The 9,656-nt window shown below is 45.2% G+C and overlaps 1 protein-coding gene across 1 annotated transcript in view; it reads left to right on the top strand.

Moving 5' to 3' along the window:
* The first annotated feature begins 103 nt into the window (after positions 1 to 103).
* The window catches only part of EXTL3 (exostosin like glycosyltransferase 3), a 136,820-nt gene continuing 127,267 nt past the window's right edge, over positions 104 to 9,656 (top strand). The window contains exon 1 of the mRNA XM_017884722.1: positions 104 to 181. The gene's annotated coding sequence lies outside the window, so the exon portion shown is untranslated. The remainder of the gene's footprint in view (positions 182 to 9,656) is intronic.

The following is a 9,656-nucleotide window of genomic DNA, read 5'->3' as shown; positions in this document are numbered from 1 at the left end:
GGGCCTAAGAACCGCCGGGGGGCGGTGGGTGGGACCGGGAGCCGGCAGGGCCGGGGCTGCCGAGAGCCGGGGGCGGGGCCTCAGGGGGCGGGACCGTGGAGAGGGCGGGGCCAGGCCGCTGGCCCTGTTGCCGGCTGCAGTGGCAGCCGCTGGAGACCGCGGGACCTGGCGCTGCAGCGAGGTAGGGGTTCCTCGGGATCTTCCCTTTCGGGAGTGGGAAGTCTTTTCTTCGTCGTGCTAATGGGAGAAGCTGCGAGCTGCTAAAATTTAGAGACGGCTTCGCACTTCTCGCCGTAGCCCGGGCTTTGCCCGGGGATCGATTTTAAAACTCTTTGTCTGGCCCCGTCGTCCTGCCCGCGGGCCGGACGTGGAGCGCCTGCTCTGGGTGTCTGGGGCGGGCGATTGCAAGCTCGCGGTGCATGCCTCCTGCCTCGAGTATGGACGTGAACTCTGGGGTGGGCTGGGCTGAGTTTCTGCAGAGGCGGGAATGTGTGAGAGCTGGGAGAGTGTGGCTGTCAGCAGGGGTCCGACTGTGGGCGGGGGTCCCAACCCCTGCTGCCTCGGGTACGGGGTAAGAGGCATCTGCCACGCTCCCGCCTCGCGCGCTGTCAGGAGGCGTCGTCCCCTTGGGTAAGCCCGTGCCGTGGGTGCCCTCCCGTCCCTGCAGCCCCAAACATACCTACCCCAGAGGACACCGCAGAATGCGGACCCCAAAGCCAGCTGTACCTGCGAGCCCCTCAGCACAGCTGACTTTAATTTGGTATCCCACAACTGGAGCTTTTCAAAAGTTAAGTTTGGCAGATTGGAAGCCTGGGAATAGGGGGCGCTAGGAATGCTGAATTTTGTTGGTGTCTGTCCTCAGCCTGTTTCTGGGTCACCCTGCAAGGCTCCATCCGTTCAGTCTCACCCCTTGGTAAGAATGTCCTGCCCTGAAGGCTCCAGGCTGAAAGTCTAAGGTGACCCCATCTTTGCCTACTTTTCAAGGTTTGGCAAAGCACGTGTGTCTTTTGATCCTTATCCCCCATGTAGCATAATTCATGTTTTTAAAGGTATGTTTTATTTAAAACCTTCACCCTATATTTTCATTCCCATAAATGCGAATTGGTTGATTTTACTTGTTAACTCCTTTAGGGGTTTAGTAATAAAGGTTATAATTAGGAAAACTGAAAGATATTCATCAGGTAAACACGATCCTCCTTAACAAATTTGCTGATCATAAAAGGAAGCAGATGGGAAATCAGGCAAGCTTGGTTTTAAAACATTTCTGCCTCTGAGAAGGTTGAACTATTAAAATTACATTTATTGTTCATTCCAAGTCTAAAATGCCAGCAGTGAACTCAGATTCCTTTTTTGCTAGACGTTCATACCTGTTGACTTGAGATAATAAAAAATAAGAAAATTCTCCCCATCCCCAGAACTGAAGAAAATTCTTTCAAATTGTTCTCACCTTACCTATCTCCAGGGAAAGGAGGTAAGTCTCAGAGTTGCTGGAATTCTAAATATTTCGTTAAGCAGAAATTCCTGCTGGTCCTTAACTTTGCTCTGGAATTATCAGTTCTTTTTCAAAATGTGAAATTATGAATTGCCTATTACATACAATATTCCACATCTCACATTAATATTCCTTTAAAAGCATTGTGAGGCTGGGCATGGTGGCTCACACCTGTAATCCTAGAACATCAGGAGGCCGAGGTGGGAGGATTGCTTGAGCTCAAGAGTTCAAGACCATTCTGGGCAACATGGAGAAACCTCATGTCTACAAAAAATGAAAAAGCCAACATGGTAGTGAGCGCCTGTGGTCCCAGCTACTTGGTAGGCTGAGGTGGGAGGATCACTTGAACCTGGAAGGTAGAGGTTGCAGTGAACCGAGACCACCCCACTGCACTCCAGCCTGGGTGACAGAGTGAGACCCTGTCTCAAAAAATAAAAATCATTGTGTATTTGTGAGTAAAAAGAAACATCTTTAAAAGATTAAAAACAAGAAAAAAACTAATATATGTTAGTGATTACCATTTTGACTTCCCTGGAGTGACAGTAAACCCAAAAGATAAAACCAAAATCTAGTCATTAATAGTCACTGACACCATAAGAACTAGAAGGCACCATTTGAAGCTTAAAAAGAAGTTTAAAGACATCTTAAATTCAGACAATAACTTTGCACAGTGGTTTGCAAGCATCAGTAAACCCATAGCCTCAAGTGATTCCTATGGAAAGACACTGACACTCAGATCAAGAAATTTAAATATAAATTCAGGGCTTACTAAAAAAATAAGCAGATCAAGGGTCTCCAACATCAACTGTAAATACACACGTTAGGTTAATTTAAAAAATGATCCACTGTTTTTTGCAAAATTCCAATGCCCGTATGCTTCCAAAAAGGCACAACTGGCATAGTTTTTGCTTCTAAAGGAGATAAACTTTGAAAACTGACCTGTAGTTACAGACTGGCACTTAGAGGAGTTAACATAAACAGGTGACTGACTCATCAGTTACTCATTTTTTCTGAGGATTATTTACCTACTAAGTGCAAGACTGGACTCATAGCTTTGGCTTACTCCTAGTGAAAACACTGCACATAGGATCTATTAATGGAGGCTGTGTCATCAAGACCTCAGAAGTAGGGGCCAGCATATTTCTTAGACACTGATGAAACAGAAGCATCTCTCAGAAGAACCATAAAGACATGAGTAGCTCTGTGTTAAAACACATCATTTATTTTGAAGGGAGAAAGGAACAGAGAAAGAAAAACAGAGAGGAACTCAGAGCATTTCCTCTGTGGCTTCCCCTTTGTGGTGCCAATTTTAAAAAAAGTTCTTTATTGTCTAATGATACTGATTTTTAAATAATAGTCATGTAATGTGAAGCTATAGAAGCAGTTATTCTGAAGGAGAGAATCACTCATACATGAACTATCCAGGGTTCCAATAGTAAAAACATCACTCTATTCCTATTCATGTATTTGTTCAATAAACACCCTAGCACAGTTCTAGGATTAGGAATATGAAGATGAATAGTTTAACACCTGACTTTAAGAGGCTGATCTAGTTGGGGAAATCAACCCAGAGATAATTATAGTATGTACATGATATGATGATAGATGTCTGCTCATAGTGCTATCGGACCTCTGAAAAAAATCAATGGCTGAAATTAGTATTAAAAGATGACTAAGTTTTAGCCAGAAGTGGGAGGAGAGTGCTCCAGGTAGAGGGGACAAACATTAAGAAAATCATGGAGGTAAAGGCCAGGCACGGTGGCTCATGCCTATAATCCCATCACTTTGGGAGGCCAAGGTGGGAGGATTGCTTGAACCCAGGAGTTTGAGACCAGCTTGGGCAATATAGTGAGACCACATTTCTCAAAAAAAAAAAAAAAAAAAATTAGCCAGGTGAGGTGGTGCACTCCTGTTGTCTCAGCTACTTGGGAGGCTGAGGTGTGAGGATCGCTTGAACCCACAAGGTGGAGGTTATAGTGAGCTGAGAGATTGCAGAGTTGCACTACAATCTGGGCAACAGAGTGAGACCCTGTCTAAAAAAAAAAATAAATTAAAAAAAGTTTTTAAATGATGGAGATAAAGTACCAAAATATGAAGCCCAGAAAGGTACAGAATAAGACTGAAGAAAGAGGAAGGGGTCACACCATAAAAAGTCTTGTAAAGGCAGGGAGAGCCACTGGAAACTTTGGTGGGAGAATAACAGGATCAGATCTGCTTTAAGCAGCTTACTCTGAGACTTCAGTGAAGAATGGACTTAGGAGGATAGGAGGCAGGAAGAGCCGTTAAGAGGCTGCAGCAGTGATTAGGAAAGAAATGATGAGGGTGCAGCATTGGTGGAATGTGTGACCAAATGGTCATTCATTCTTAGACATTATCAGCTTTCTTAGACATGATTTCATTTGGTTTTTATAACCACCCTTTGGTTTTTGTAGGGTAGATTAATAGGCTCATTCTATGAGTGTTTACTTAGGTGTTTTGTGTTCACTATCCCTGATTCTTACAAAAACCCTATGAATTGAGCATTATTAGCCCATTTCCCAGAAGTGTGTACTAAGGCACCAGTGAGGGCCGAGGCACAATCAGCCCCAGGTGCGGTCTTTGATACAGGGCTCATTCTGAACAGCAGGTGGGTCCTTTCCTCTGAAGACTGAGGTGGGACAACCCTTCCAGGTAAACCCACACCTCAGGCGTCAGCATGGGAGTGAGACCGCAGTGCCTGGCTTCTCAAGCAGTGCTGTTTATGCATTTAAAAGTCCCCTGGCCTAGTGCGGTGGTTCACGCTTGTAATCCCAGCACTTTGGGAGGCCGAGGCAGGCGGATCACGAGGTCAGGAGATCGAGACCATCCTGGCTAACACCGTGAAACCCTGTCTCCACTAAAAATACAAAAAATTACCCGGGCATGGTGGTGGGCGCCTCTAGTCCCAGTTACTTGGGAGGCTGAGGCAGGAGAATGGTGTGAACCCGGGAGGTGGAGCTTGCAGTGAGCCGAGAGCACTCCATTCTGGGCGACAGAGCGAGATTCCATCTCAAAAAAAAAAAAAAAAATTAAAAAAGAATAAAACAAAATTCCCCTTGAGGCTGGGCATGGTGGCTCATGACTAATCCCAGCGCTTTGGGAGGCTGAGGCAGGCGGATCACTTAAGACTGGGCAACATGGCAAAACTCATCTCTACAAAAAATACAAAAATTAGCCTGGCATGGTGTGTGTGCATCTGTTGTCCCAGCTACTAGTTGGGGCTGAGCTGGGAGGATCTCTTGAGCTGAGGAGGTAGAGGCTGCAGTGAGCTAGTATAGAAGTTCTGGAAAAGATGAAACATAGAATTATATGATCAGCAATGCCACTTCTGGATTCAAACCCAAAAGAACTGTAAGCAGGGATTTGAATAGATATTTGTACATCCATGTGCCTAGCAAAGTTCTTTAAAATAGCCAAAAGGTGGCTGCTGCCTCAGTGTCCATGGACAGATGAATGGATAAACAAGACATGTCAATACAAACAATGGAATATTATTCAGCCTTAAAAAAGAAGTTCTGAGACATGCTACAACATGGATGAACCTTAAGGACATCATGCTAAGCGAAATAAGCCAGTCACAAAAGGACAGATACTATATGATTCTACTTGTATGAGATCCCTAAAGCAGTCAAGTTCATAGAGACAGAAAGCATGGGGGTTGCCAGAAGCTGGGGAGAGGAGGAGTGGGGAGTTAGTGTTTAATGGGTGCAAAGTTTCAGCCTGGGAAGATGAAAAAGTTCTAGAGAAGGATGATGGTGATGGTTACGCAACAATGTGAACATACTTAATGTCATAGACCATTGCACTTAAAAATGGTTAAGATAGGCTGAGCACATTGACTCAACACTTGTAATCCCAGTACTTTGGGAGGCTGAGACTGGTGGATCACCTGAGGTCAGGAGTTCAAGACTAGCCCGGCCAATGTGATGAAACCCCATCTCTACTAAAAACACAAAAATAATCTGGGTGTGGTGGCACGTTCCTCTAATCCCAGCTACGCGGGAGGCTGAGGCAGGAGAATTGCTCCAACCCAGGAGGCAGAGGTTGCAGTGAGCCGAGATTGCACCACTGCACTCCAGCCTTGGCAACTGGGCGAGACTCCATCTCAAAAAATAAAAAGAAATGGTTAAGATAGCTGGGCAGGGTGGCCTCACGCCTGTAATCCCAGTGACTCAGGAGGCTGAGGCAGGAGGATCACTTGAGCCAAGGTTGAGGCTGCAGTGAGCTATCACTGCACCACTGCTCCAGCCTGGGCAAGAGTGAGACCTCGTCTCTTAAATAAAGTTAAAAATGGTGAAAATGGCCAATTTTATGTTCAGTCTATTTTACCACACATGTAAAAAGTTCCATGGAACGTCACGTTATGATCAGATTTCCAAGGTCTAGGAGCTTGTGACAAACTTGTTTTTTGTTTGTTTTTTGAGACAGAGTCTCATTCTGTTGCCCAGACTGGAGTGTAGTGGCACAATCTCTGCTCAGTGCAACCTCTGCCTCCCAGGTTCAAGCAATTCTCCTGCCTCAGCCTCCCAAGTAGCTGGGATTACAGGTGTACACCGTCATGCCTGGCTCAGTTTTGTATTTTTTGTAGAGATAGGGTTTCACGGTGTTGGCCAGGCTGGTCTCCAACTCCTGACAGATTTGCGATAAGGAAGACTAGGAAATGCAATCGAGAAGATTAAAATGGGCGTCTCATAGATCACAGCCCAAGGAAAGAATGCTGGCTGAATTCCTGGAGGACAAATCACAGAATGAGAAGCTGGAAGGTGGCAGAGATGGCATTTAGTTCAACTTCCTCTTTTTACAGATGAGAACAGTGAGGCCCGAGTTACCCAGTGACTGCCTAGGGTCACTGAGCAACTTCAAGCAAAGGGAGGATGTGAAGCCAAAACCTGTCCACCCTCCCCACCCCCACCCTCCCATTCCCCCCGAAAGACAACCAGTGCCTGGTACTGAGAAGGAATCTCTGGGCTGACTGACAAAGCTGTGCGCTGGCTTGCTTTTGAAGCAGAAAACAAACCGAGTTTTCCATCTCCATTAGTCTTGCTGCAGCATATTCATAGGACTACCATGGCTGAAGAGATTTGGGTGCTCAGAATTTGGTGTTTGGTTGCTGGCTGTCTAGGTATCAAGGTGGAAAAGTGGTGATGTTAGAGTGAGTTCGTTCATTCATTCATTCATTATCACAACGTGTCAAATATCTTTTCCAATTTCTAGTTTTCCTATCTAGTAACAACCATCTGCCATCTTTATTCTAGATGTTCTGCCAGTTGCCCTTGGACATAAACTCCTTTTATATAAGCTTTCATTGAGTCCTGGATGGGGCCACTCGGGAATAGGTAGAGTTGGAGGGTAGATGATATGAGATGAAGGTGGGCGGTACCAGATGCCAAACAGAGTTTCAGTTCCATCAAGGAAGCCACCCAGAGCTACAGGATTCCAATTCAGACGTGTGTCTAGGGGCTGTAACATGCAGAAGGACTGGAATCCTGTTAGTGTAACTTGCTCCAGCAGAGATCAGGTATGGGGACTGCCTGGAGGTCTTAATGCCTGCATGGATGTTCAGAGTGATACATGCAGCAGAAAACTCAAAAGACAGACTAAAAGGAGAGATATTCAGAGATAAGCAGAGATGCAAAGAGAGAGAGAGATGTGGAAGAGAGTGCAATCTGGAAGAACCACAATTTTCCTGGGATGACATCTCAATCTTGTGGCATCTAAGGATAAAGCCAGATTGACTCGTCACAATGATGCATAAAGGTAGATAGAGCCTCTTTTTCTTTTTTAACTGATACAGTTTTGCTATGTCCCCACCCAAATCTCATCTTGAATTGTAGCTCCTGTAATCTCCATGTGTCATGGGAGGGACCTGATGGGAGGTAATTAATACATGGGGGCAGGTTTTTCCCGTGCTGTTGTCATGATAGTGAATAAGTCTCATGAGATCTGATGGTTTTATAAAGGGGAGTTCTCCTGCACACACACTCTTGCTTGCCACCATGTAAGATGTGCCTTTGCTCCTCCGCCTTCTGCTGTGATTGTGAGACCTCCCCAGCCATGTGGAACTGTGAGTCCATTAAACCTCTTTTTCTTTATAAATTACCCAGTCTTGGGTATGTCTTTATTAGCAGTACTAATACATTAACCCACTATTTGTACCTGCTTGCTTCCAGGAGAGTTGAGTTGTAGACTACACGATAAAACAACTTTAAAAATGAGGCACTAAGGTGGTTTCGTAAAACAACGACCAGCTTTGAAACCACTTATCAAACTCTGGAACCTTGGAAAAATTACCTAACCTACCAGAATGTTATGTTTCCTTATCTGTAAAATGCAGATAACAACAACTTTACAGAGTGTTGGGAGAATTAGAAATCCATTAGTGTTTTCATTCAGCACTTTCACTGAGTGCTACATTAGTGGCAATACTGTGTTAGGAGCAGAGCAGGTAAGGATGGGTAAGACATGGTGCCTGCCCTTGAGAGGCTTATAACTGGGGCGGAGGAAGACAGACACGTAGATAGACAAGTGGGTGAGGTGTCAAAGAACTTTGCTGGAAATGCATACAGGAAAGAAAGAAGGTATGTCAGGAAATGTGTGCAGAAAGAAGGAAGGCATGTCAGGAATGGCGTCGGGCTAGGCATATAGGAGACACAGTAGATACTAGCTGTTTTAAAAATTATGAAACATAAAAGTGATCAAAGCAATGAAGCAGAAATAAATCTCATGGGACACCTGAGATGAGACGTTTTGGCAGAGAATTTGGCTTTAAGTTTCTTAGAAGCTATGACAGAAAAGGAAACAGGTTGGGTGACATCATTTTCTTATTCTAGTAAGAGAAAGTACACAGATTCAACTTTAGAGAGGACATTTTTTTTTTTTGGAGCTAAATCAAGGAAGGATTTATCACGTGGGCTCCCTTGAATATAATTTTGAAGCTGTGAACAGTACCATCAGTAACATTTTATGGACAGCTCTGATGGTTTTTATACCATGGCACTCCTCTTACCTTTGGTGGAAGCTCTCTGGAGTTATCACTGACGGGTAAAGTGGTTTACTGTTAGAATCCTGGTGTGCTAGGATTCTGGGAGAGTCACTTTCAGGAAGTTACCTGGCGATGAGTCATCAGAAGAACCTGGAGAAGTGAGAGGACTGGAAAAGTTCTCAGTGTTCTGAGCTCAGTTATTTTCTCTGTGCTACAGGGCAGAGGATCCCTTGGCATGAAATAAGAGCTAAGTGGTCCAACAGGCGTTGAAGTGTTAAAACAAGAATAGAATAAGTCCTGTGCTAATCCTGACACAAGATAGCAGGCTCTGGGGATGATAATGCCTGCTGCTGATGGGAAGACCAGGGATTAGCAACCAACCAGGGAATACACTTCAGATAAACTAAACAGGAGGTAGGGTGATGTCATGGAAAAGGCATGGACTTTGAAGTCAGGTTTATCAGGTTCAAATCCTAGGTCTGCTAGTTGCTAGTTTCACAAATTACTTAATTTTCTGATCCTCAATGGGATATTAAGAGTTATCTTGGGCCAGGCATGGTGGCTCACGCCTGTAATCCCAGCACTTTGGGAGGCTGAGGTGGGTGGTTTGCAAGGTCAAGAGATTGAGACCATCCTGGCCAACATGGTGAAACCACATCTCTACTAAAAATATAAAAATTAGCTGGGTGTGGTGGTGCACGCCTATAGTCCCAGCTTCTAGGGAGGCTGAGGCAGGAGAATCGCTTGAACCTGGGAGGCAGAGGTTGCGGTGAGCTGAGATCGAGACACTGCACTGTGGCCTGGTGACAGAGTAAGACTCCGTCCTGCCCCTGCTCCGCACCATGCCGCACCAAAAAAAAAGTTATCTTAGGCCGGGTGTGGTGGCTCACACCTGTAATCACAGCACTTTGGGAGGCCAAGGCAGGTGGATCACCTGCGGTCAGGAGTTCAAGACCAGCCTGACCAACATGGTAAAACCCCATCTCTAATAAAAATACAAAAATTAGCTGGGCACCTGTAATCCCAGATACTTGGGAGGCTGAGGCAGGAGAATCGCTTGAACCCTGGAGACAGAGGTTGCAGTGAGCCAAGCTCACGCCATTGCACTCCAGCCTGGGCAACAAGAGTGAAACTCCATTTAAAAAAAAGAAAGAAAGAAAAAGA

The sequence above is a fragment of the Rhinopithecus bieti genome, unplaced genomic scaffold, assembly GCF_001698545.2.
Source record: "Rhinopithecus bieti isolate Rb0 unplaced genomic scaffold, ASM169854v2 scaffold_315, whole genome shotgun sequence".
Taxonomy (NCBI): domain Eukaryota; kingdom Metazoa; phylum Chordata; class Mammalia; order Primates; family Cercopithecidae; genus Rhinopithecus; species Rhinopithecus bieti.
This window is presented reverse-complemented; position numbering and strand designations above follow the sequence as displayed.